This window comes from Vicugna pacos, chromosome 1, assembly GCF_048564905.1.
Source record: "Vicugna pacos chromosome 1, VicPac4, whole genome shotgun sequence".
In the NCBI taxonomy this organism is placed as follows: Eukaryota; Metazoa; Chordata; class Mammalia; order Artiodactyla; family Camelidae; genus Vicugna; species Vicugna pacos.
In genome coordinates this window covers 925,794-953,471 of record NC_132987.1, presented here as the reverse complement: position 1 = coordinate 953,471, position 27,678 = coordinate 925,794, and the positions used below count along the sequence as shown (strand labels likewise).

At 42.7% G+C, this 27,678-nt stretch overlaps 1 long non-coding RNA gene across 1 annotated transcript in view; it reads left to right on the top strand.

Moving 5' to 3' along the window:
- Positions 1–25,472, top strand: part of LOC140699238 (uncharacterized) — a 35,174-nt gene extending 9,702 nt beyond the window's left edge. Inside the window, exons 2-3 of the long non-coding RNA XR_012077262.1 lie at positions 313–885; positions 25,374–25,472. This is a non-coding gene — a long non-coding RNA (uncharacterized lncRNA). The remainder of the gene's footprint in view (positions 1–312; positions 886–25,373) is intronic.
- Positions 25,473–27,678: the final 2,206 nt, after the last annotated feature.

Below are 27,678 nucleotides of genomic sequence, written 5' to 3'. Positions count from 1 at the left end.
AAAGCAGATCATTTGTTTATTTCTTTATTTAGCATTCTTGAGCAGTGAATTTGCATCAGGGCCTTGCTAGTTGCTTGGAAACAGAAAATAAGAAATGGCCCTTCTCTGCAGGGGCAGGAAGCCTAGACCAAAAGCTGGGTAATGTGATCCGAGCTACGGTAGCCATGTGCAGATTCTGAGGACAAACTGTATCCCCGGATTTGCTTTGGCTTCCCTTGCCTTCTGGCTGGTACACACCAGGTCACCGCCACCCAAATGGGCCTGCAGCCCACAGCAGAGTATTTACCTCAATCTCCTCTCCCCTCTCGGCAGGGCCTGCAACATGAGCATCCCTGACTTCGTGCAGTGTGCTGAGGACTACCAGACCCTTCCCGTTGTGGTCAAACCCATGGGGATCATCTCAGAGGAGAATTTCTTTTGCATCAATAAGCGAATCTCCTTGGTGAGCCATATCAGCCCTTGTGGCCCCCAGTGGGCAATCTGTATCCACTAAAAGTACCAATATGCGCCCGAGAATGTGTGGAGCGGCTTCCAGAATCACCGCAATGTCGTGGGCCTTGTCATCATTACCGACTGTCTCTCGACCAGGGCCTTCGAGAAGCTCCACATGCAGACGAGCTGTATGGCACCACGCTTAATGACTCTCAGCTCTTTGTCTTTGTGCTGCATGGGGAGGTAACCGAGCAGCCACCCACCGACTTGTCCTTCAAACTAAGAGGACTGCAGGGTGGTGGAGAAGAGGGTCGAAGACTTCACTGAGTCTCTCTTCATCTTGCCCAAGTCCAAGTGGCTGGATGGGGCCCCCAAGAAATCTGAGGACAAGATCCCCCTCGTCTACATCCCGTTCGAGAAGGAGGACGTCATGGGACTGGACACAGACAGCAGGTGAGTCTACCTGGAGGCCAGCCCACCCTGGCTGTGTGCCGGATTGCTTCCCTACATCCAGAAAGGAATCAGCAAGGAAGAGAGCTGTCTTGTAACCAAGGGGGGAGGGAGGTGCAGCCCGCCGGTTTACAGACATTTCAAAGTGAATCCGCCTTTGTTTCAGAGAGATTCTATTAGGGTTAGTGTGGACACTTAATCCCGCTTTTCAGCCAGGACCATGATGGGACCCCTGGAGTTGCTGTCCAATAGAGTAGCCACAGCCACTGATGCTAGGAGAGCTGGGGAGGAGGCTGGTCTGAGCTGAGATGTGCTGTAGTTCAAATGCTCATCATACGCTGAGGCTTGTCTAGTAAAAGTATATAAACTATCTTTTTACTTCCTATATTGATTACATGTCAAAATAATAGAATTTTACATACAGTAGATTAAGTAAGATCTGTTCTTAAATTCAGTTTCTAGTATTTTTTTTTGTTGGTTGGTTTGTTTCTTTGTTTACCGTTTTAATTGTGGCAACTTGGAAACTTCCTTTACATGGCTCCCATTTCATTTCTCTTGGGCAGCCTGTCCTGAGACAGTCTCATCCCTTTGCTTATAGATGAGATGCTGAATCCCGAGAGGCAGCGCTGGTTGAGCTGGGGCTGGAGCCGGTGTCTCCTGCCTCCCAGGTCCAGAAGTTGATTGGCTCTGGCCCTCTCTTCCTGCCCGACAGCCAGCATGCCAATTTAGGACATCAGAAACACCACCAGGGACTTCCGAATTAACTCCTTATGCAGGGAAAGGCATATCATGAAGTATGGGACCGAGCAGGGAAATGTTCATCATCACTTTGTCCCTGTGATTAAGTCAACGGCCCCACTTTGCCTCGGAAATACAGAGGAGCTCTTCTGGGCTGCCTAACCCCCACCTTCTGCTCTGTTTCCCCATGTGTCTATCATGATATTCCTCGGGAAGAAGAGGGTGAGATGCCTTTGCCGACAGTTGGTCCCCCTTTGCTGTGGAGAATGAGGGAAGCTGTTTCCCCCCGGCCTACGGCCTCGGGCCTTGAGTCTGGAGAGCGCTCATGGCGGTCCCACAGGTGACGGTCGGAGGACCTGGCACGTGCTGCCTGGCCCGCTGTGGAGGCGGTGCTCTGTGATTATTGAACTAACATAAGATCAGATCCTACTTTCTGGTTGTTGGTACATTGGAGGAGAAGATGCTAGAGAATTGATAAAAAGAATGTCCAGACAAGCCCTGTGTGTGAGAGGCACAGGGTACCCAAGTTCCACCTGCGAGAGCCCACCTAACGGGCTCTGGATGAATTTTCTGTTCCTCCCGGACATACCTCTATGGCTTAAGGAAGGGGCAAGGCATGTCGTGACCATGATCTGTACTTGTCCACACAGGGCCCTGTGATCTACATGCCCGCCCTCCCGTTCTGCTTCTTGGAGATGAGCTGGCACGTTTATGAGCCTGGGCACTGCTGAGGGAATAGCTGCCAGCACTGTGCTACACCGAGGCTGGCTCTGTTCATCTCTCATGTCACCTCCTGCTGAGGCCCCAGGCATTAGTCAAGGTAGGTGCATCAGTGCAACGTAAGCAGCGACTACCATCTCCCCCTGGACAGGTTGGTTGGTGAGCAGTGGAAGCCTGGAGCCCTGCCCCAGTCCCCTGGCCAGTGCCTCATCTTTTATCATAGGAGGTACTGGTGACATTTTTGCTCAGCAACTGCTTGGCTCTGAGTCTACAGACCCACCAGAGAATGTCAGCTTGTTTTTGCCTTTTGAAGTATGCCCTTTGGATTTGGCTTAGTAGCTGGATGTGTACTTAGCCCATAGTGGTTGACACAGTCACCATTGTTTACCAAGAACCTCGTGTACCAGGCATGGCTTCCAGCATCAAAATACAGCAGCGCATTAAAACTCCCTCCTTGTGGGCCTGTCTGTTCTGATACCATAAGGGCTCAGCCAGCATCTAAACGTCAATGAGATAACGCGGCCAGTGAGCTCGGGTCAAGAACATTCTCCTACAGTTTCTTTTACTTCATTGTTGCTTTTACTATTCCACAGTCATTAATTTTTTAAACAATGCTTTGGTGCAGGAAAGGAGACTAATTCTCTCCTGCTACTCTTGGTGGAAGTGAGTTCAACTGTCGAGCCTGAAATGCGACCATAATTTGTAGCTCTAAAGCTGTCTAGACGCATGTAGGTGGAGTTTTGGTTAGGGGTGCTGACCACGTTGGGGTCCCCCGGCAGCACCGCTCCCCTCAGGCCCTTGCCTTCCCTGGAGCAGGAGGTGAGGGTGGGTCTCATCGTCCCCGCGTCCTTGGCCTCACACACCCACGTAAATCTTGTACATGCTGTGAAAATCATTTTTGTACTTGTGTGTTTCTAATTTTCTCTTGTTCCTCTTTTCCTTTTTCTTTATTCCTTTTTCTCTTGTACTGCCCAGTGAGCATGTTGTTGCGTCTGAAAATGTGGGCTGTTCACACCCTGCATATGAAATAGCCAGATTTCCCTCCATACTGTCTCCGTCTCTTTAAAAAGCAAAAACTTAACAGCTGCCTTGATCCATGTATTATCCTGGTCATCTTTTTATTTTCTAATTTTTTGAAATATTTGTTTTGTTAGCCCATCACCCACTGGAGTTTGATACCTGTTAAAATCCTTGCTTTGAGGATCCTGTTTGGTCCTCCTTATATTTGGTGACAAATGTGCCCTTATTAAATTTGTTTGAATGTTTTGAAAAAGTGAGATGCGGATTGATTTAGGCAGCTGCTGAGGAATTCTTTTCATGAAGTATTTAAACTTGGAAAGTCAAAGTCTGCAGGATCTTGCTCGATTCCTGCTTTTACGCAAACGTGCTCAGCACGTGGTTCCTGGCTGTCGCTGTGTGACGTGCGTGACGTGCGTGACGGAGCTTCCTGGCCGACGGTCACTGGTGAGAAAGTGGCCGGCTCGGGGGTGAGCATCTGTAGGGGACGCTGTTGGAGGAAGCAGTCATCATTTTGTTATTTAATTTTTTTTTTGCGTTCAACTTCCCCATGCCATTTACTTTACTTTGCCTTCATAAAGGGGCAGAATTGTGTCTAAAATCCATGCCACTCTTTTGTTCCCTTTACGAGGCTTGTTTTTCTGAGTATCAGGACAACATGGCCTTCTCCTAACTAGCTGGCTCACCTGGATCTGGTGGACACAGGGACCGCTAAAGGGGACCGTAGCTTCCTCTCTGCTTCAGCCAGTGGGCATTCAGGGCCAGGTCTGTGGTTTGCCTCAGCAGCCGTGCAGGCCTCCCTGCCCCAGCCTTTACTTTTAACCCATGGTGGCAGTAAATAGCTGTCTCCGTGCCTGTTGCAGCTGACGTCCACCACTGTCGGCCTTGTCATTAGTTTGCGGTAGTGAGTCTCCAACACCCCAGTCAACCGTGAAGGAAGATGGTTTGGCCGACCTAGGAACTTGAATTCTCACCACTACCCTCGTTCATCTCACCCGGGGGAAGGGTTTCGCCACCACCATCATGCTGTCCATGAGGCCTTGTTTGTCCTTTCATGCTCTGGTCCAAAAGTGGACACTTTATTTTTCACTGAATTTGCCTTGCTTGAGTCAGGCCAGAATATCTGAATGAGTCCATTCTGGGTGGGGAACAGAATAGAAGTAAATGTCTCAAGTAGATGGAGTCTAGGCTGTCCGGGTTGGCAAATGAAGCCTGGGATCTGTGATGGCCAGGCTGCACCCTGGACACAGGCCTTTCCCGTTGCTCCCGAGAGTCCAGGGGTCGGATTGAGAACAGACTTTCCTGGGATCCTCCATCCTCATCTGCTCACTGGCAATTGTGTCGGCTAATTAGGAGCTCCCCCAGACCTCGGGCCCTTCAAAGCTCAGACCACGGGAGAATCTTGAGTCCCTTCTCCTGGGCCTCCTTTGTGAGAATCCAGTGCCTTTTGAGGTGACCCGTGCCAGGAGATGCCTCCCCCTCCAGGGAGCTCCCTACGGAGGACTGTGACTCAGTGCACCATGCTGTGAGCTTCTGGGGTTCCGGCCGTTGTCCCTGCAGAACCAGACTTGATATGGGCTTAGCAATGGAAAAAATAGGACTGATTCCATGGCAGGGCTTGGGGGACGGAACAGTGAAATTGAATGTGACCTCAAACAACTAGGTGGGTTCTGGGGCTTTTACTAAAATGTGGAGCCTGGGAGGTACCTGCCAGGATTCGAATTCCAGAGTAAATGGTGGACATGAGGCATTTTTAAGATGCCATTTCTCATTCAAGTTAGGACTTCAAAGAGGCACTCGTGTCTATGAGACTGGGGCTCAGGTGAAGGAGCCGGACTGGAGATTCACGTTGGGAGTCGTCATTCTTAACTGGTGTTCACAGCCTTGCATGTGAATTAGATCATCTCGAGAGGTACAGACTTAGGCTGAGGGAGGGCAGGGCTGTGCCTGGGTTGGAGGAAAGCCCAGGCCATGCAGCTATGGTGTGTCAGTCAGCGGCGTTTGCGATTTTCAGACAAAAGCCATTTATCTTTAAGGGGCCGGGGGGAGGGCAGGGCCAGCCAGGAAGAAATCTGAAGGGAGGGTCGTGGCCACGTGTGTGTCTTGGGAAGCTGCAGAGGCTGCAGGGTCTGGGAGGGGAGAATCCTCAGAAGCTGGAGTCGGAGTGGGGTGAAGGTAGTCACACTCACCTGTGAGGGGGGAGTCCTTGGGAGTCCCCACCCTACCGGACTCGCTTTCCCATGAAGAGAAGCAATCATGCAGAGTTTCTGAGGTGAGAAAGGATGGGCGCTGGGAGGGGAGCCAACCTGGAGAATGGTGCTTGGAAATTTCTGGAATAGTCTCATTGAGAAATACAGTTAAAAATACCCAGACTTTTAAGAACATTGATAGTGACTGGGGACGAGGCAGTTTTTCTGGCCTCCTAAGCGTAAGGCATGTATCCGGGGATACACAGAAGATACGGGCAGTCTGTTCCGGGGGCTTGATCCTTACTGGGGGAACAGTGCAACTTTAAAGGGGGAGAAGGTCAGAGGAGATAAACTAGCCAGGCCCCGTGTCAGGTACCAGTCGGCCACCCTACTTGCGTGTTGCATTCACATCCATGCCTCCCAGGTGGGCGGTGGCAGCCCCCTTTTGCGGATTGGGAAGCCTTCTCAGAGGGGTTAAGGAATTGGTTCATTTAGCGGCTAGTAAATGCTGTACCAGGATTCAAGCAGGGCCTTGTCAGACTTCAAGGGCGTGTTTTCTCTACTAATTCCAGTACTTCCCTATTGTACCTGGAATGGTGAAGTGGATCACTTTTGGAATCTTTCAGAAAAAGTGCGATTTAAGTGCCTCAGGACTGTTTCACAAAGCTCAGTATTCTTTGATGATTCTGAAGCACCGCAGTGCTTTTCACCCCACAGATGTAAGGTCTCACTCCTTTGATGATGACGTGGTTGCAAATGACGTACAGGTACAAAACCAGACTTAGCAGCTTCTGAAGGGAAACTCTCCAGTTCTCCCTTGATCTGCTTTCTTCCACGGGATGTAGCTGTGCTGCAGCATAAGGCTGAGCTTTACTTATGGAGTCAGGGTTAAATATCCAAAGTTAGCAGAAAATGGTCAGATGAAGAAAATCATCGTTGACAATTTATTTTTGGGTTTCATTAGTCAAGATATACAATCAGTTAATGGCCCATATAACAAATGTTATTGAGTACAGAACATCGCATTTCTTACTTTCTATTTAGAGTTCTCTTACATCATATGGTTGCCCGCTTTGGAACATCAGCTCCACCACCAGGGCTCCTGTCAGTGTGTTGGTGTGATTGCGTTTACACAGTGAATATGATCTGGGCTTCCTCAGCCCCAAACACTCCAGTGCAGAATCACGGTCTGTAGCCACCTCTTAGTCATGCAAATACTTCTAAAATTATATGATGCCAGAAAAGAAAGAAGAGAGAGAAAGAGAGAGATTGCCTTTATCAAAGTTCCTTTCAATTCTAACTGCAAACTGTTGTTGAGCATCTCTGGTTTCCTTTGGATATGAATATATACATTTATTTGCATGTAATCTGGGCTTTGGACTAGAACACCAAGTTCTTGCTGTCCACAAGCCACAAAAATAGGAGTCAAATTGCACAAGTGTGAAATAGTTTATACTTTTTCCTGAGAAAGTATCCTTGAATTTGGGACTTGGGCTGTGATTTTTGCTTTCCCCACCTCTCTTGTAATCTCTCACTCCTTCCCACGTGGCCCCCAAGATTTCGTGGTCTCAGCGTAGCGGGCAAAGTCCCAGTTGGTCACCATGTACTGCTGCTATACATAGAGCTCAGCCAAGACCTAAAGGACATTATCAGAGAGGACTTCCTGAAAGAAATGGGCTCTACATTCAGTTGTGAGGACAGAGTAAGAGTCAGCCAGGAGAAGGAGTCAACAATGTGGCTCAGGTCACAGGTGCAGCCCGGGCAGAGGCCTGCAGGCTTTTGTTGTGGGGACCCGGGGAGAGTGCCCTGTGTGGTCCAGGGTGGAGGGAGCCCCTGCTGGGGAGGACACTGGAGAGTGTCCGGGGTGTAGGGCTTTGGAAGAATTTGGGTTTTTCTAGAACTGACATAGTTGACAGTGAAGGGTGTCATCAGAATGTGATCTTCAGGAAAGGTACTTCTGGTTTTGCTTCTGATATTCTACAGACAGAAGGGTCGGGACGGGCGACAGCAGGTATGTCTGTCCCTTTGAGACCCACCCCGTCATTCATTTATTCATAACACGTGCACTACTGTGAGTCTAGGGTAGGGAGTGTGTATCCACATTAGTAAGCAAAATATATTTGCTTCTTGAGAGCTTAGCATTGTCAGAAGTTGACTTAGCCTAGAATGTTCTAGGAACAGGGGAATAAATTGTGGAGTTTGGAGAGAAGGAAGTCTTCCTTGGGAAACAGTCAAAATAATCTTGGAGGCAAGTGTCAAGTAGGAGCAGGTCAGGGGGCCCCTGAGTTCACTGGGGACCTGGGTACTGATGTGAGGCTGGGCGAGCAGGGTCAGTGGTGGGGCTAGAACTCCACCAGGGAGCCTCTGAAGGGTTTGAAGTGGGGTGATGTAATCAAATTTGTGATTTGGGAAGGCTGCCGTGGCTCTGTGTGTGTGTGTGTGTGTGTGTGTGTAGCGGGGAAGAGGGGGTGGGTGCCACCAACTGGGGTGTCATTAGAAGACCATTCACAGGCTGGGAGAAGGGCGTCGGGGCTGCTTGGGGACGGCAGGGGCAGTGTGGATGCTGGATTTCCTTATGGGGGCTTGTTAGCGGGGCCACCCTAGAGGCACCTTGTGGCTGGAAGAAAACCGATGGAGGCCACCAGGTGGACTTTCGTCTTCTCTCCTTGCCTGCCTTGTGTGATGATCTTAGCTCAGCCAACATTTGGAACACAAGAGCTAATTTCCAGTGTAGCCCAGGACTTTGTTGAGCTCGTTCGAGTGAGATCTGATAGGATATAGGTTTGTTTTCAGATCTGGATGTTTACTTAGCTAGAAACGTCCTGTCATTTCGATTTCCATAGTGGTTTTTATTCTTGATAAAGATTGCTTTCTTGCTGAGAGGAAATTTAATACAGCTGTTGTCTTTTTCAAAAAAAATCATATCTTTTAAGAACTTTAATATTCAAAAGAACAGAAATATATAAAATTGTTAAAGTAAGTGTTTGGTGTAGTTTCTTTGCTTTCTGAGCTAATGTGGAGTTAGAGCCTTTGCATTACTTAATAGCACATCCTTGTCAGTATTTAAAGAGCTGTTACTGAGCGCCCTAGGCCCCACCTCTCAAAGAATCATTTAAGTTTTCTGTGAAATAGTGAAGTCATAAAGGTCTTGTTTGCAGAAATCAAAGAGTTGGTTTATAATACGCAGCATAACTCCATTTACAAAATAATAATATGTTCAAAATTAAGAAAGTGGAGGACAATTAATTTATTTTAAAGCTGAAACATAAACTTTCTTGTGCTAATGCTGCAACTGGAGATTTTGAAAAGAAAAATCCTACTGCAATATCATCTACGTGGTATACATATATGAGTTTCAAGTTTGAAAAGTAACTGCGCAGTTGTTTTCAAAGTCAGGAGAATTCCAGCTCAGACACTGGCAGTGATGGTTGCTGGTTTTCAACAGTAGAGCCTAAATTTGCCTTCTTAGCTTTTTTTTTTTTTTTTTGTAGTGAGCGGGTTGAGTAGTGCTTTCCCAGCATGATTTTGGGACAATTTGAGGGCAGATGTCGTGTACCAGCAGTGAGATATTTCCATACATTTTATTTTCTGAACATCATCAGGGCACATGTGGGGTTTGTGCCTGCAGGCTGGAATGCTGCAGGACTCCCTGATCCATCACCGTTATGTCCTGGAGCTACTCCGATTAGTGAATGATTTTCTGTGGGTTGGGGTTAATGTGTTCTGATGGAGATGATCAGATGTGCAGTTAAAGTGCTATTACTTGAAATAACAGTAACCTAGAAACATGGCTCTAACAATACAGGATGAGGGAGGAGAATTGGTTGAGCTGCTTGCAGTGGGGAGTCTTCTCAGGTGACTCCCTCACCGTGATTCCTGCCAATATCCGCCCCAGCCCTGCACGGAAGTCCTGCCGAAGCAAGCACGCACTTTGTTCAGAAACGCACTGAATTTTCTTGTGTCTCTGTTGCTGGCTTTTTTTTGAAAGCACATCTTGCCCTTTGCTTAAATGCCATCCATTCTAGTCACCCCTTACAGTCATTCTTCTGGACTTCGTCCATTCATAGCTGCTGAATGGATGAACAGAATGTAATATCTCCATGAATTGGAACATTATTCACACGTAAGAGTGAATAAAAAAGAAAAAAAAAAGAGGAAAATGAAAAAGGCCACCTGTTTTGGGAAGTCCACCCTGACAGTTCAAACCGCCCTTTTCCCTTTGAAATCCAATCACTTATGCTCCACTCTACACTTTTTAATAGTAATTACCACCTTCTAATAATCTTTAACGTTTTCAAAAAAAAATAAAAGAGAGAGATACTGATACCACTTCAAAATGGACAAACCTTGGTAACAGCATGTTAAGTGAAAGAAATCAGACACAAAGGGCCACATATTGTTGATTTCAGTGATCTGAAATGCCCAAAATAGGCACATGCAGAGGCAGAGAGTAGGTGATGGTTGGAAGAGGCTGGGTGGAGGGGTATTAGGGAGTGACTGCTAATGACAGGGGGATTGTTTTGGGGTGATGAAGTGTTCTGGAAATAGATGGTGGTGAGGGCTGCACAACCGTGAGTGTGCAGAAGACTGCTGAGCACTGTCTCTGGGAGGGCCTGTTGTAGGGCGGCTTTATTTTGTTCTCACCCTGCAATGTGAAGAGTCATCTGCTGTGGCCATTCTACTCCTGTGAGAGGTGAGGTTCAGAGACTTTGTAGAGTCATGTTTCTTTTTTCCCCCTTGCTGAGTGTAGGCAAAAAAGGTTTAAGCCTGAGAAAGTGCTCCATCTGCAGAAATGTCTTTTAGTTTTGCATGATGTAAAAATCTTGAGAACTTTTAATCGTTGAGGCCAGTCTGTGGGGGGTAATAGCCCGTGAAGCCTGGGTGAACCCGGGAAGAGCCGTGCTTCCCTCCCGGACACGGGTGGGGATTTCACCCCCGTTTAGGCAGTGAAGGACCCAGACCCGTGAGCGGAGTTGACAGTCGTGAATATTTATGTGTATCCGCTGCTTCATCTTGGATATTAATTTCAAGCTGAGTCAGTTTATGTCGGCAGCATCATCCTACATCAGGAATTTATAGTATCTGCTCTTTGGGGTGAAGACCTGACAGACTTGATTATTTAACAGTCTCCCTTGAATTGATATCTCAGATTCCTTTGTCAAAAGCAAAACAGCAGAAATACAGACATCCTTTAATGCTGATGTGACCTGGAACTGGTTTAGTCTCTGTGCCTCAGTGGCCTTATCTGCGGGTGGGGAAGACGATAACAGTGCTTCCCTCAGAGGGGCTGGTGAGGGGAGAGTGAGGAGCACAATGGGAGGACTTACACGCGATGCTCATGAATGACCGAATTTAGTGCTGTCAGCCTGGTGAGGCCTCAGGGGCAGAGATGTCAGAACAGAGCAGTCCTACCCGGAGCTCGATCCGTGATGGCAGCTGTTATGATCAGTATCACTACTGTGGGTTATCAGGTAGTTTTATGGCTTGGTAATATGAATTCATGAATAATGTTAGAAGACTAGACATCTCAGATCCAGTTTACATAGTTCTCAAGGTTTCTTCTCAGAAATGGATGGTTTCTTCCCCATCATAAATCTGAGATGAGTCTCTAAAAAATTCTGTATTCCTCCATCTTTTTGCTTTAATTCTTCATTTCTTAAAAAACAAAGCTTTTAAATGGAGTTAATGGTGACTGAACTGAGGGCCTCATGCATGCTAAGCATATACTTTCCCAAATGAGGTATTATCTCCCCCTTGATTTTTTTTAAACTTTACTTTCTTAGTATTCAGAGGTTAGAGGCCTCTAATTCTTTTTCTGGAGACTTGTCCATGAAACTGTAAATCTATAATTAGTTTACAAAACTTGGTTTATTATAAAAATCAAAAGAATATCCTGCAATCCATCCAAAAAGAAATGCTCATGGACTTAAAATGTTTCTCCTTTAAAGTGATTTCTCCTTTTTGGTCTATCTTAATTTATTAACAGCTATCCTCATCATCATAATGACCAAACTCGCTCTGAGTGGACACCTTCCTAAGGCTAAAATGCTTTCCTCACGTTTTACTTCATAGCAGGTGTTTGCGGGTTGGTATCCTTGTCTCCTTTTTTGCAGCTGAGGGATTGTGAGATGGAGCAGCTTGTCCCAAATCACATGGAGCTGGCAGTGGCTAGCTTGGTGCTGGAACCCAGGCTGCACAGGATGCATTCTTAATTGCTCCTCTAATCAGCCTCCCGTTGAGTGGTTACCCGAACACCTGTGACTCCATAAATGGCCGATTATAGTGATCTCAGCCTGATGAGGCCTTCAAAAGAGAGACACCATTGAGAATGTGAGACAGAGTGGCATAAATTAAAATTGTACAGTTTCACAAATGTTGCATTCTCAGGTAATTATTTAAAAAGTTATTTTTTTTTATTTTAGTGCTCTGTAAGCACTGAAAACAAAACATTAAAAATAATTATAGTGCAAAAGAGAAGTGGGCTTTGAAAGTCCAACCACTTCTAATGATGTTACTTGTTTTTCTCTAGTGGCCCTTATTGACAGAAATACTTACAGAGACTGAATAGGTTTTATGTAGCCTTAATAGGGAAGAAAGTTTGTCAGTGAATATTATAAGTAAAATCTTTACTCTTTTGTTTCCTTTTGATGAAAATATAAGTTGTTTTCATGGCTTAAGTACATTTCCTCATTTGTGAAATTTGAGTAATATCGTTTAAAGTGTCTGACTATGAGAGTTAGACGCCTTGTATACAAAGAACCCAAGAGGTGCTTAATAAAAATGTGCTGTCACAATGAGAGATATTTTAGAAGTATCAACTCTGAATACTGAAGAATGTCGCTTATTTCTGATGCATATTCAATATGTATATATATGTTATATTTGAATATGGTTTAAAGTAACAAGGATTCATTTTTTTTTTTAGTGTAGTATGAAGTTTTAATGAAATCTGTATCATTATACTGAGACAGGGAATAGTTAAATAGCCTTAATCAGATGACCTTGAAGATTATTTACACAGAAAATGTGTTGTTACAACTCAGAATTCATGTTGCCGTGTAACCATCCACTCAGACATTTAAGTTCGTGGGATTCTGACCAGATCCATTAAGTTTAGTAAAATCCACATTGATCATTTTCAGGAAATAAGCTTCTCTCTTTTGTGATTAAAGAAAATTTTTATTTTTTTTTCCTGCACTCTTAACAGGTTTAAAATATCAAAAGATTGATTTGACATGTCACTTTTTTAATAGAATGAAGCTCATGCTGTTTTATTATGTAAGTAAATATTTTTGTATTTCAACAAACTTTTATGATATCCTGGCTCTTTGAGAAGTATTTTGCAAGATACTTAGATAACCTACTGTTGGAAAAATACAGACGTGACTTTTATGAATATAGGTCTAGTACAAATCTGTTGGTTTTTGCTACAGTGCAAGACATGAGGCCTAGGAGAGCTTTGCTGCCGATTGCCAGGAGGACAGATTCCATGTCTCAGTTTCCCCTCCTGTAAAATAAAGTGGCTGGACTGTATTCTTTCCTTTTCTAAGATGAGTTTCCATGAGCCTATGTCTTCTGTTTATATCCAGGAGTATTAGCAATATGAGATTAAATACTGAACACCCCACCCTTCCCCGAAGCAAAGTGCAGTATGTGCTACATAAGCTTTTAGTTATCTGATTCTCGTTTCTGATCCTACAGGCAATTTTTGTGTTGCATGTTTCCCGTCAACCTGGAAGGTCATTTTAGCCATAGGTGGCGCTGTTGCACCTTCTTACAGTCTTAATTTACCTATTTGTAATAGAAGGTTTAAACAAAGTTATTTTATTTTGATTTCTTTGCTTAATGCTTCAGAATAGCACAATGTCCATTACGTCTGTCTTCCTCAAAAAATTATTCTGCTTATATCTTAGTTTTATTCTGTTATGTCACTGTGAACATTTCAGACTTGTTGTGCAAACAATGGAAAACTTGGTTTTCTTCCAGTGTTAGAAACCAGTGAGCTGGGATTTTATAAAACAGCTAGAAGCGGCCTCTGGAGCACCCTAAAGCTGAGAAGTGTATTGAGTTCCCTGAGTATTGACCCCGCCGCTGTGCGTTAATTGGTCGTAGGAGATTTGGTACATATACGAAGGTGTATAGTTTTTTGACTTGGGTTTGCGTGCACGCACTGCCACTGAGCCATGTGAGCCTGAGTCAGTTCGTTTGAGATTTTCCCTCGTCTGTGAGATGGGGACACTCATTTCTGCTTTGTAGATTTGTGAGAATTAGAAATCATGTAAACTGTTTACCTCAGTGGGTATGTCAAGTGGGCTCATAAACTTTAGCTGCTCTTTGGTGTGAAGTCATCATTTGAGAGTCTTTGGCAATTACTAAGAAACAGGAAAATAAGAAAAGCTGGTTTTATGATGAAAGATATTTGAGGAGGTTCCATAGTTCCTATACACATAATTAAGAATCAGCAGAGTAAGAATTGTTACACAGTCGCCCTGAACCAACGTTAAGCCACAGAATTATTTGTTACTTCATATATGTTGGGGCCTAAGAAGATCAAATACTTATACACATGTTGTCTCCGGCAGCCAACTGAGAGATGACACAAAATAGTAGACAGTTGATAAATGTCTTCTTTGTTACTGATGAAGCCACGTTCTCCATGAACTTCAGGGCTGTGGGAAATGCGTGTCATGATAATGTGTCCCAGAATTAGAGATTCACCCTATCCCATGTAGCTCTGGGCCACAGCGAGCCTTCCCTTGAGAGGACCTGCCCCTTCAAGCACAGGGCTTTCCTGCCATGGAGCTGAGCATCCCGGGTGCTTCCCACTGGTGACCAACACTGGAGGGGAAGGAAGGGTTACAAATGCTCTGCTTGTCTCCCCGGACTCACACCTCATTCTGTTAGTGTGATGAGTGCTAGGTGTGGGCCAGGGGCCAGAGGTGTGAAGGGAGAAGCACTCTCGATGGCCCAGAGGAGTGGTTAGGAAACATCACCTCCCTTGGTTTAAACAGGTGGTGGGATGGAACAGAAGGGTGCTCCCCAAGAGTTTATAAAAGTAGAAATAAGGATTTTCTTTGGGACTTAGACTAGCCAGAAAACACATAAGATGATTAGAAGGGAGACTTGTAAATCACTTTGATATTAAGTTGACATTCGTCGAGCACCAAAAGTGTGCTACATTCTTTTCTGGGAGTTTTACAGAAATGAATCCTTCAATCTTCTCAACAAGCGAGTAAGGAAGGTTTGATTGTTGTCCCAGGTTTACAGTGTGGAAATTGAGGCACACAGAGGGTAAGTAAGTTGGCCAAAATCACAGAACCAGCAAGTGGCACAGCTGGTATTTAAACCCTGGCTGTCTGGTTTTGAGTCTCCCAGAGATGGGCTTTGGGTGTTTAGATGTATCTGCATCCCAGAATCTCTGTACCTCTGTGCATCAGTTAGCCCAGAAAGGACAGGGAAAGGAGAGTTACACAGGTGCTCATAGTCGTGTCTCGGCCACTGTCCATGGAGAGTGCACCGTGATTGGTGTTAATTGTTTTCCAGGCAGTATATCTGTTCTTATAACAGAAATTTAGTCCACTGAGTTAATCTAGAAACCCTTCCTGTTTTGCTTCTGTCCATGCTTGCCATGTGACTGCCTGCCCGTTATTGGGAGGTGGAGGAGAAAATGTACTCATGGTTGAACTCTGATATTTCAATCTGGTTCATAGTTTCACATCTTCTGTTACATTAATAAGTTAAGTTTCTGGTTTCCTTTCATCAGTGTGTCATGAGTTTGGTTAATGGGAAACCAGTCCATGGGAGCCCAGGGGTTTTGACGGTATAATTTCTGAGCACGTGTGGCACTTCTACCCATGCAGACCTGGCTGGAGGATTTCCACCATCCGCACTGATTTCCCCCAACTGCAGGGTCCTCTCCCAACCCCGGATGTGAGGCTGGGAGCTCTCTGAGTAAGCCAGTCAGAGGCCAAGTTCACCAATCAGAAAATGATGAAGTACCTGGAAGTGGGTTTAATAGAAGAAAAGGGCTTCCAGGTAGTCCGATGGGCTGTTCGAGTCCGTTTGGTGAAAAGCTGTTACTGTCTGTGGTTGAACTACTTCTTTGCTCTTGAAATGTCTGGATTAGATGAAGGGATTTTAAATAGAAGAAAGGAGTGATTTCAGGTGGTACGTCAGCTCCGGTGAGAAATGATGGATGACCGCCTGTGTGAGGCACAGACAGAGTCTTACAAACTTCATAAAATAACTTTAAAAGCTCTTCCATCTGAGTGCACTTCATATGGGGTCTAGTTCATCACTGGTCGTGCTGAGAGGGCAAATAATTGATGATGGCAGAAAGGACACGGAGGCATCAAAAAAGTCTCAGTCATGTTCCCTTTTTAAAGGATGCGACACAGTGTAATATATTTGAGCTGGTTTTTCACTAAAAAATTTTTAGTGTTTTCTAGGACTCCACAGTGCCCCAAGGTTCCATGCAGCTGGGTGTCCCCTCAGAGCAGCTCCGTCAGCGCTTGCCCTGGGCTGACGCGGTGTCACGGGGAGCAGGACGGTCAGCGTCCCCGGCTCCTCCGAGCTCCGTCTCCTCTTCCGCAGCGCCGGGTTTCTCATCCGTGTCTACTTAGTAGGGTTGCTGAGAATCACACGTGATGGTTGTCAGGTGTGATTTGTGGTTGTCTCTGTGATTGGCATATAGTCAATATTTGATAGAAACACTTGTTTTTTTAGTATAATTGTAGCACCTAGATTGCAGTGGTTTTAAGTCTGCATTTTTTTTATAACTTTATTCTTGTTTTTCAATATGCACTTATTTTTATTTATTTTTTTGGAGGTACTGGGGACTGATGCCAGGACATTGTGCATGCTAAGCAGATGCTCTACAACTAAGTAATACCCACCCTCCTTGTCTGCACTTTAAAATAAATATTGCTATACACAAAATAGCTCTTAAACACCCTCATGGGATCTAGTCTCTGTATAGACAGTTGAAAACGTATGCTATTTCAATAAGAATAGATGTTGTTGGGACATACATTTCTGAATCTGTTAATGTGCTTAAAAACGATCATAGGTAGTGATAAACACGAATCTTTGATCCAGTACTTCTTAGGGTCCCTTTTGCCATCAAGGGAAATTACATTCTACAGAGAAGGCTAATTGGGTCTCTTTGATGTTTGGATGGTTTAGCAGATGATCTAGGCTTTCAAAAGCTGACAGTTTTGTATTTTAAACTAACTAAAAAGTTATCTTCTAGAAGTTGTAAGTACTAAGCTTGTGAAGTGCCCAGTAATCCAGGGGGTATGTGTCTGTGTCTGTGTGAACGTTTTTGTGTGTGATTTCAGGAAGGTAGAAATAAGTTCCATATAGACTTCTGATACCTTTCTCCTCCAGTTCATGGTGTAGTCATATATTTACACAAATAAATTGATATTCTTTTGTCATTTGGCATATTGGGAATAAGAGGTTCTCATACTTGTTTCAGAAGGGTTGGGGAGCATGAGCTTAGAAAATGGGAGGAGAAAGAGGCAAGGAGGCACTTCACACTTTGTGCAGGATATGAGATACAGTAGCTTTTCTTTTCTCCTTTCTTCTAAAGCAAACTGGCACTGAATTGTAACCTACTATTTCTCAGAATGGCTTTCTGATCAGATACAAGTGCCTCAGATTTTTCAAGGCAACATGAATGATGAAATGTGTTTCAGCAGTTATCATTAAAAGTAGTTTTATTTTTCAAGTAAAAGCTGTAGACTGTTCTTACTTCCAGCCGTACAAGAAATTCTCATTGATCTATGTACATGATCTATGTGCTTAGTTTCTCTGTTTTTTTTTTTTTTTAAGTGCTGGTTTTATTGTGGTTTGAATGAATGTATAAAATTTCTGGATGTTGATCTTTAGAACATGCTGATTTATCAGAACTAATAAAAACCTGATTGTTCTTTGGTCCTTGTTTGGTGGGGCACCCTATTGATTTCTGTTGTCGGTTAAAGAGGAAAATTCTTCCTCTAGCCTGCAGATCATTAAGTGAATGCTTTGCAGTGTGCCTTTAAAATTCTTTGAATGCTTTGAGCATGTTTATCCAGTGAATTTTTTATTGACTCATAGTAATGACGTTGCATTGATTCTTTGGATTTTCCTCCTCTCCACAAGAATTTGAATTCTCTGTTGCATTTTGTATACGTGTTCTTCAGAGGGGAAGAACTTTTGTTTATTTACAGAGGTGGATTTTCCTATCACCTCTGAATGCCTTCTGTAATTAATACAGCAAATATCTGTTTTTGCAGTGCTTAATTATTTCATAAACTATTTATTGGCTTAAGCAGAAACAATGACAAAGAGTGATAATAAAAAAGTATGAGAAACTTCGTTCCTTTGAAAAATAGAAATGAGGTGGTCAGCCTCACCCATGCTTTCTGCCTGACACACTCTCATGTCATTGTGCATCTTGATTCTTAGATGGAGTTGCTTCAGGTTTGTAGATTATTGTTTGAACACTTTTGTTGAATCCTTTCTCGAGGCTGATGTATCCTGTTGGGTGTGTGGAAAGAGTAGAAGGGAAACAAATGCTTTGTTTTGTTTTCAGGAGGCCTGAGTTGATGAGAAAATAGTTGAGGGTGGGCTGAAAAACAGAGTGACACTCCCTCTCCTCCCAGATGAAATTGATAAACAAAAAAATCAATTAAGTGTATCGGTAGTTGACCAACAGAAGTTAGTGAGCCCAAACTGTCTAGATATGCCCAAAGGAAAGTACTGAATTCAGCTGCAGAATTATGTGCTTTACCAAGATGAAGCAGCTTAGAGCAATCAGAAAAATCAGTAATATGCTGAAATATAAAAGGAATATTATATTTTTTATTTCTGAAACTTTTCTACGGTAAGTTGTGTAGAGCTAAAATTAAGTTTCAAGCACCAGGAGTTAAGAGTGTGGGTGGTTCTGTATGATCGTTATTCATGGATGTGCCTAGACACTGCTAGAGTGGCTGAAGCTGGCAGGAAAAGACCCACAATAAGGATTTGTCACCCTAAGTTGTCCTCCATAATGGTTCCATGTGGGAGCCCATGATTGGGTTAACAAATTGTAACACACCCCAGTCGCCTGTAATCTTTAAGAAGAAAAAAATATGCTTTGAAACTGCTTTGCAAGCAAGTGCCTGTGCATCCTCTCTCCAGCCTCCTTGCCTTAAAAAGCAGAGACAATGCTTCTCTTGCATAGTTGAGGTTTTAGATAGCACTCTGCTGGTTGCAAAGCAAGGACCGGGGCCCTAAGGTATAAACGCTGGGCTTGTGTGCTGTTAGATATTCTATTATCCCGAAAACAAGGACCTGGCTGGTCTGGTAGTCTGCTTTGTAATTCACATATCTTAAAATATATCTTGTTCCCCTCACCCCATGACTTCCCTAAAGATACAATAATCCTTTGTACTCATTGTGTATTCTACAATCTCTGCCTCACCCTGTCTTTCCCGGAGTTCCTCCTTACTATCACACAACTGTTAATGAATATTTCCTTTGATTATACACAATAAATATGGGAGAATTTGAGAGGCTCTTGGAGTTGGCTCCCTAATCCCTCTCAATTTCTTGTCTTTTTCCACAAAGTCTGGAGTAATCATTTCCTGTAGGTAAGACTTCTGCCAGCCAGAACCCACAGTTCCAGGTGAGAACGATGCAGGCTTTATATCTCCTACCCGAGGGAGAGAGAGGAGGTAATTGAGATATGCTCCCCTGTGGTCCCTTCCTGCCCCAGGGCCACAGCAGTTCACCTGCAGACTTCTGGCCTCTGCTCTCAGGGCCTCTGTCCCAGGACTGACTGCAGCCTTTTCTTCCCTTGTTAACATATTCTGTGCCTTTCAGAAGTTGGTCTCTTCTTTGCAATTCAAACCTGGCAGATGTGATGGTGGTCAGCGTGCTGGTGGGCAGTAACTTGGGGACTCCCAGGAGCCATGCTGACTTTCCTGAGTCTCTCAATCGGCGTTACAGAACAATCGAGCACCGAAGGAAGTCCATTCACGTGAGGTCAACAGAGCATTTCATCACTTTCATTTTATTTTTAAATTTTCAGTGGAGAAATTATTTGTAACAAACTGTTCCAGATATTTGTCCGCCTGCTTTCCTCACCACCATTTCCTTGTTGGCTCTGGTGCTTGTTTTTAGAAGCAGGTTTCTTCTCTGGTCATTTCTAGCAGCTGCGCTTGCCGAAGCCTTGATCTGCATTTGAAGCAGAATGCTTCTCCTTGATGTGAAATTGATTTTCCTATTTCTGAATATTTCGTTTACACTCAGCAACTGTTTGAAGTGAAATGCTCTTGTCCAATTTCGGTTAACTCACATTTGCTGATCTCCTGCTTTCATTCTGAGGGCAGTTTCTTCTTCCTCTAATAAAAATTAGCAATTTGCATTTACTATGGAAGGTACTCTCCCGAGGTGCTTTTTTTCTTAACAGTTTTAAAACAATTCACCCATTAAAATGTACAGCAGTTTTTACTCTATGCCCAGAATTGTGCATCCCATTCAATCTTAGAACATTTTCATCCCCTCAACAGGAAGCCCCGTATGCATAAGCAGTCATTCCCATCTTCCCAATCCTCCCCCAGCTCCAAGGATCCACTCTTCTCTCTCTGTGGATTTGCCTGTGCTGGACATTTCATGTAAATCGAGTCACTTTATGTAAGTGGAACCGTCTATTGTGACTGACTTCTTTCACACTGAGTAACGTTTTCAATATCTGTCAACATTGTGGCCTGGGTCAGTGCTCTATGCTTTGCTATTGCTGAATAATATTCCACTGTATGGCTGGGCCGCATTATTTACCCATTCATCAGGTGTTAGGCATTTGGGTTGTTTCTGTTTTTTGGCTGTGATGAGTAGTGTCGCCGTGGATATTCTTTTAGGAGTTTTTATGTGGACATTAGTTTTCCGTTCTCTTACGTGTGTGCCCAGACAACAGAATTGCTGGGTCATTCAGAAACCAAATGTTCAACTGTCTGAGGACCTGCCAGGCTGTTTTCCAAAGTTGCCATGCTGTGTTTCGACCTCACCAGCAAGGGCTGCGTGCTCCGCTTCCTCTGTGTCCTTGTTAGTGCTTGTTATTCTTTTTTTATTATAATCTGTTTTTGTGAGTGTGAAGCGGTTTCTCCTAGAGGTTTTGACTTGATTTCCCTTACATCTAATGCTATTGAACATCGTTTCATTTTGCTTATTGGCCATTTGTATATTTTCGTTGAAAAATAAATTTTCAGATACTTTATTCACATTTTAATTGAGTTGCCTTTTTATTGTTGAGTTGTAGAGTTGTTTGTTTGTTTTTTTTTTCATTTGGAGATACAAATTCCTAGTCAGATAAATGATTTTAAAAAAATTTCTCCTGTGTGCTGTTTTTTCACTTTCTGGATGGTGCACTTTGAAGCAAAATTTTAAATTTTGATGAACTCCAATTTATCTGTTTTCTTTGTTCCTTGTGATTCTGGTGTATTATTTAAAATCTGAGGTATTTTATTTAAACTTTTATATATAAAATAACTTAATTTGTAGGACCGTTCTCATAAATGGGTGCAGTTGTTGTCACCAGTCTATGGATAGGAGACTCAGATGCAGAAAATTTCACTGAAATATCAGTGTCACAGCTACCCAGTGCTGTGGGAATTCAGACCCTCATGTTTGTCCCCAGCATCTGTGCTCTTCACCAACATGCTCCACTACTGCCTGGAATCGTTAATGAAAACGTCTGTCCTTTTTTGATTTCTTGTTAGTTTGTTTTTTCTCATTAGGGACCTCATCTCCTTATTTTCATTTCGGATATCAGTGTTGATTTATTTTAGGTCTCATGTAGGCAGAAGCATTGCTATCACTTAACTTCTTTATTACTCACTCTCCAGTGATGATTGTTGCTAGTTGACCTAATCAAGTCATGCTTAAGTCTTTCCTGCTCATGACACTAAAAACAGTCACGACTTACAGAATGCTCAAAGAAGAAAGTACTTGTTTGATTTTATTTTGATAGCCAATCAAAACAATCAAATAAAAACCAGGTGTCGACACGGCTTATAAGCCCTCCAGAATAGGGTCACTGTCTTCCCTGTGTTTCATTTGTTTGGTCACAGTGTCTGGATAGTGCCATGCTGTCCAGCAGTTTTGTGAGGATACGGTGCTCGTGAATCATTGTAAGGACAGAATATTTACAACAGACTGTGTTGTTCATTTCACGAGGGAAAAGATAATATAGAAATACTGCTCAGATCTATTTTAAAATTAAGCTTGGAATTTTTAAAAGAATTCAAGAAACCATACAAAGATCTTTGTCACTAATTTTAGACCTATTTTAGACACTTTATGGTTACATAGCAGGGTAACTTACCAAGTAGTTTTGACAAGAGGAGTGTAGTATTGATTTTTTGTTTTAGTTGAAATATTCTATTTGGTATAATCAGTGCCTATAAATGAACAAATATGTTTGTATTTCTATGCAACATGGGAGCAGGCTTCATATGTTTCTATGTAATATATATGACTGTGTGTTTTAATCTATCTGTCAGTGTTTTTATGGTTTTTCAGCAATGTTGTAACTTTAGAATTCTTCTAAGGAATTCACACCCGATAGTACTGCAGTTTGTACTCTGTATCCTGTCTTATGCATGGGATTCCACTGTCCCCTCAGTGAGGAATTTCCTCTCCTATTGAGTTAGTAGCAGAGGTAAAGGAACTGTGATTTCTAGGCCTTTGCTCTCCATGTGTTTCCAGTTGGTTGTTAATCACGAATTTCCCTTTCTTGAGTTTTCATTGTTCAATTAGAATTTTTGAAAATAGCTATTAATATGTTTCACCAGTCTCCCTAGAAACTTGATGTATTTGTGCTTTTCAGTTTTCAATTAGTGAAAATTGTAAATGCACACTTGTTTTTAAATACTCCTTTTTCACTAGATATGTTTTTACCTCTTTATAGTTAAAATAATTTTTTCCCAATGAATGAATCGGTGTGCATGTTTTAGAAGATACTTTACTTTTTATTTTTCTTATTCTAACAGATATATTCATTGTACACAATTTAGAAAATAAGGATAAACACAGTAATAACTTAAAAATGGCCTCTAATCTCACCTGGAGATACAGTTGTAAGGTTTGAAATTGAGAATTACAAGTCCTCTCACATTGTTCTTGTTTTTCAAGTACGTTTTGGTTACTGAGACCCTCGAATTCCCATATGAATTGTAGCAGCAGCTAGTCAGTTACTGCAGAGGAGCCCACTGGGATTATGATTGAGACCACGTTGAGTATACGGATCGCTCTGGGGAGCACTCCCATTCCAAGAGCGCTGTCATCTGATCCATGAATGTGCATGGTGTGTCTGTCCTGGTATTTAGGTCTTCTTTAATTTTGTTTCAAAAATGTGTAGAGTTTACATAGTATTATTTTACTTTATATTTTTACCTTTATACTGAGTACAATTGTGCAAGGTACCGGGATCAGAATTGTATTATAGCCCCGCCACTTGCTGCCACCGTGGACGCTGCGGTCTTTCTTTGCCCTCTGTAAAATCTTGCACAAAATAGGATGTCAGTAACTCTCTCTTGAATGATTGATTATATGATTGCTGGATGATGCTTTAGAGTCCTTGTGATGATGTCTTTTTCCCAGCGTTTCCCCTCTTCTTAACTATGCCCTTTCTCTTCCTTTCCTCCAGCCTGGGTTTCAGCCTGCCTGTGGCATTGATTTTCCCTGTCTGTGGACTCTTCCTTACACTAGTTTATGATAATGTTACATGTGGGCTGTGGAAACTTGTTAGATATCAGGAAAGAGCAAATACATTGCATGCTAGTATTTTTAGACTGTGGTATTCTTTTATAGATTCAAATTAAATCAGGCTGACCCCCTGAGCCATCCCCTGAGCTCTCTTCACCTACCTACAGGTGATACTGTTCTGGTTGCTGCATGCACCCTTCCCCCAGACTTGGTTTTGGAGTTGAGTAAGTCACCATCAGTGGAGCACTCTTTAAAAGATGAAGAGAATGTTTGCTCCTTCTCCCTGGTTCAGGACTTGAATGAGATAAGGTAACAGTTAAAGAATGGAGCCCCACCTTATTCTGACCCCTGCTCTTTCCGTTCCTTTCTCCAGGGGAAAAGTGTACAATTCAAAAAAAAATAAAGATTGTGAGCTAATTGGATAGACAAGACAACCGGTCATTTATTAAATATCCTTTCATGCCAAAAACAAATGTATTATGCACACAAAAAGCACATGAACTACGGTAGTACTGTGGTTGCAAATGTGGGTTTGAGTTCGATTCCTGCTCTGGAGTGACCAGTCTTGTGAGATGGAGAACTGGTAGGTCGGCTTATCCTTTCCCGGACTTGTTTTTGGTCCTGTAGAGATGGGCTCGCTAGGCGTCCCCCTCCCGTAGCAGTGCTGTGGGGTGTAAATGACGCATGTGGGCAGCCCGAGCACAGCTGCTCGTTCCTCGTAAGTGCAGGATAGCATAGATTTTCCGGTGACGGCTTATGACCGCACTGTGTAGACACTCAGTGCTCCGAATGGATGCCTTGTGGTATGGAGATGGGATTCTCAATTCTGTAAATACCCAAGGATTGTGTTATTGGGCCCTGCTGAGTTGAATCTATTCTTTAGAAAGTACATAGTGTAGATATATTTTTCAAGCATGCATGCTTTTTTTTTCTTTTATTATTTATAATTCTACCCTCTCATCTCTTGGTGTGACTTTTCATGGAATCCAGGAAACAGTCCTAAGCCACCTGCCTCTTCATACTTCTCTGTGGTGGTTTTCTTCCCTGACTAGAAGACGGTTTTGCATAGGAAATTTTCTTTGTTCCCCTTTCCTTGGAGTCTCTGTGTTTGTCTCCCCATCTCTCACCTGTCCATCTGTCCATTTCTCAATGCACTGATCCTTCTGACTTGTTCCAAAAAGCACTTCAGGCAGCTTACAGAAGAACAGATACCAAGTAAACAGGTGAGAAAATGGGGCCAAGTTCAGACAGTGAGTCTAGGAGGTAAGCCTGTGTGAGAGTTGCAGGCGTGAGACACAAGCCTCTGCCCTATGACTGATAAGATCGACAGCAACAGTGTGCCTGAGGCTCCCAGTAGACACAGGGAAGCAGAGTTTGTGTGAGATGCTCACTGGCTGTGAAATAAATAAGTGGTTTAGGAGAAGCTCAGCCTTTCCAGCTACTGAGGCTCAGGAGAATATTTTGAGTGTGTTCCAAAATCAGAGTATTGCTTCTTTTCTTTTTTCAGAGTTCTATGTATAGTTGGTTACATTCTATACCTGGAAATTTCTCCAAAACTGCTTCCCACGTGAGTCCCATGGCTCGGGAATGGGGTGGTTCTGCTCATTGACGGGTGTTGGCCAGAAACAGAAAATGACAGCCTCAAAGGAGACTAGGATTTGTCAGTTATGCTTTGTCAGTGTTGTAGATTTCAAAAAATGCTTTCACTATTTCTCTCCATCTGAGGCGGCAGCGTGCTTTCTTACCAGCATCAGAAGCTCAGGGCCACGGGATGGTGGAGGCTAACTTCACTGCCGTCAAGACAGCTAAAGTAGTCACTACAGGCGTGGTGCTTTTAAGTAGTGCAATTCATGTTCTTTAATAGGTTTCAACAGGTTGTTAATTAACTGAGTAAATTAACATTTAATAAATATGATGCTTTTTTGAAAAGACAGTTATAGGCAGAATATAAGTTGTGAACACTTTAAAAACAGTTTCATTACTGAAATTTCAGTAGGGAAGATTCAGTTTATCTTATTTACGCCTCTCTTTAAAAGTAACAAAGAAACAAGACAGAAAAAGCAGAGGATGATTTCTGTTCTTCCTCTCGGCTTGCAGGTGCCCTCACCTCCAGTGGCATCCATCCAGACACCAGCACTGACACTGGCCGTGCTCAGAACTGCCTCAGCCCTGAAGACATTGCTGACAAATAGAAGGAGGCTGCGTCCTGTTACAGCAGGTGCTCTCACTTTGTGGGTCCTTATATAACTGTGCGATGTTATTCAGGATCGCCCGTTCTACATTGTGTGACGCTGCTACGGTGTCTCCTAGTTATTTGTTTCTGTAAGTACTCGTGTATTTTTTTCACTGTGTGGTAATACACATCTAAAAATGCTTTTTTTAGATGAAAAATAATGTGTATTTAATATAAAAGTCTGAAAAAAGGGCAAAAGGATCTTCCTGATCCCACTATTCAGAGATAATAAGTAACATATTAACATCTACTTTCTGTTCTTTTCATCAGTGTGTATTACCTCTGTCATAAAAACCAGTGAGCATTCTGTGCCTGTTTATTGTGTGGAGACCTCCATTTTCCATTCGGCTTATTACACGTTTTTCTACAATATTCTATCTCCCCTGGCATGATTTTTAATGACCAGTATAGCATTCTGTCTTGTGGAGGCATCGTCCATTTTTCTCCGGACTTAAATAAACCTTTAAATTCCAAGTATACTTAACTGAAATACTGAAAAGAGTACTGTGGTGGTGACGAAAGGCCCATACATCCCTTCCCATTTTTCCTGAGAGTAAAAACTGCTGACAATGTGGTGTATATATTTCATGAATTTTATGCCTATGTGATATATATATACACATACATACATACACGTATATGAGAAATCTATGTATATCTGTGTGTATATATGCTTTATTGAAAAATAAGGCAATACTATATGTATTCTGCAGCTCGGTTTATTCACTCAAGTGTATGTCATAGACGTCCTCCCACACCAGACCCACCCGGTCCTTTCAGATAGAGTAGTGGGGTCTCCTGATGTGCAGGTTTGGTCTCTTGTGTAAGGACACCTTTCGTGGGAGAGTACTGTGGACAAGGCCTTGGACTACGCCAAAACGCCGGACCCTTAGTGCCCACAGCTCTCCTTGATTTACCACATCATTCTCTTGATGGTAGACACATAAGTTTTCTCCATTTTCCACTGTCAGAAAGGATGTTTGACTGGCATCCTTCTCGTACAAACATTCCTGTGATCTTGTATGAGTATTCCTTTAGTTAAGGTTTCTGGAAATTTAGTCCCTGGATGTGACAACTGCATACATCACAGGCTCCTTTCAAGTGACTCTAGAAATTCCTTCTCCAGTGGGGAATGAAAAGATGTAGAATAACTTATGTAACCAATTCTCTATAGCTGAATATGATTTCACTTCAGCTTTTCTTCCCACCATTGTAAACAGTGCTGTGTAAATGCTCTGATGAGTACATCTTTTTGAACTGATTTTTTTTCTTAACGAAATGATTCCTAAAAGTGGAGTTCAGTCTGTGTGTACACACGTTTTTCAGAGTTTACATATCCATTGACATGTCGTCCTCCAAAAAGATCACTCACAGTTTGTTCTATGAAAGATGTACACTAGCTAGAATATCTTTTAAAAATATTTGCCAATATGATGAGAAAAGTGCTTTTTCATTGTTTTAGTTTGCACTTGATGACCAGTGAGGTATTGAGCATTTTTCACTCATTAGCCTTCTGACTTTTAAAAGTGAATGATTCCTTTTTACTTTTGCACACATTTAAGTGAGGGAGCGTCTTGTTTCTTTGTGACAGCTCTTTGTATGTTATGAAAATTAACCCCTTGTCTTCATCAGCATGTATCACAGAGCTTTTCCTTGTCATTTCTTGCCTTTCATTTTGTTCAGTAGGTTTATCTTTGTTGTGGCCCAAAATAATCTTAAGATAGTAAATGTCAACTTTTTGGGTTTTATCCTTGATATTATTCTTAGAAATACTTTCTTATAATGGTATAAATCTCTTCTGTAGTTTTTTTAATCTCTAAGATGGAGATGATAATAGTACTTGTCATAGTGAGGAGAAGTTGAATTAATATGAGCAAATGGTTGTATTTTCTGTTATTAGTACTTTCTGAAATTTACATCACTATCTGTAATTTTTCTTGTGTTCATTATGACAGGAATAGAATTTGTTTTTTCCAGGTGATTCCCTGATCATCCCAGGACTATTATTGAATTCATACTTTGCTCTTTGATTTGAAATCCCACCTGTACAAAATACTTATATACACTAGAGTCTCTTTTTGAGCTCATGGTTTATTTCTATCAATCTTACTTTCTTACTCCAGCACTATTTCTTACATATTGTAAAAATTTACATAATATTTGACAGTG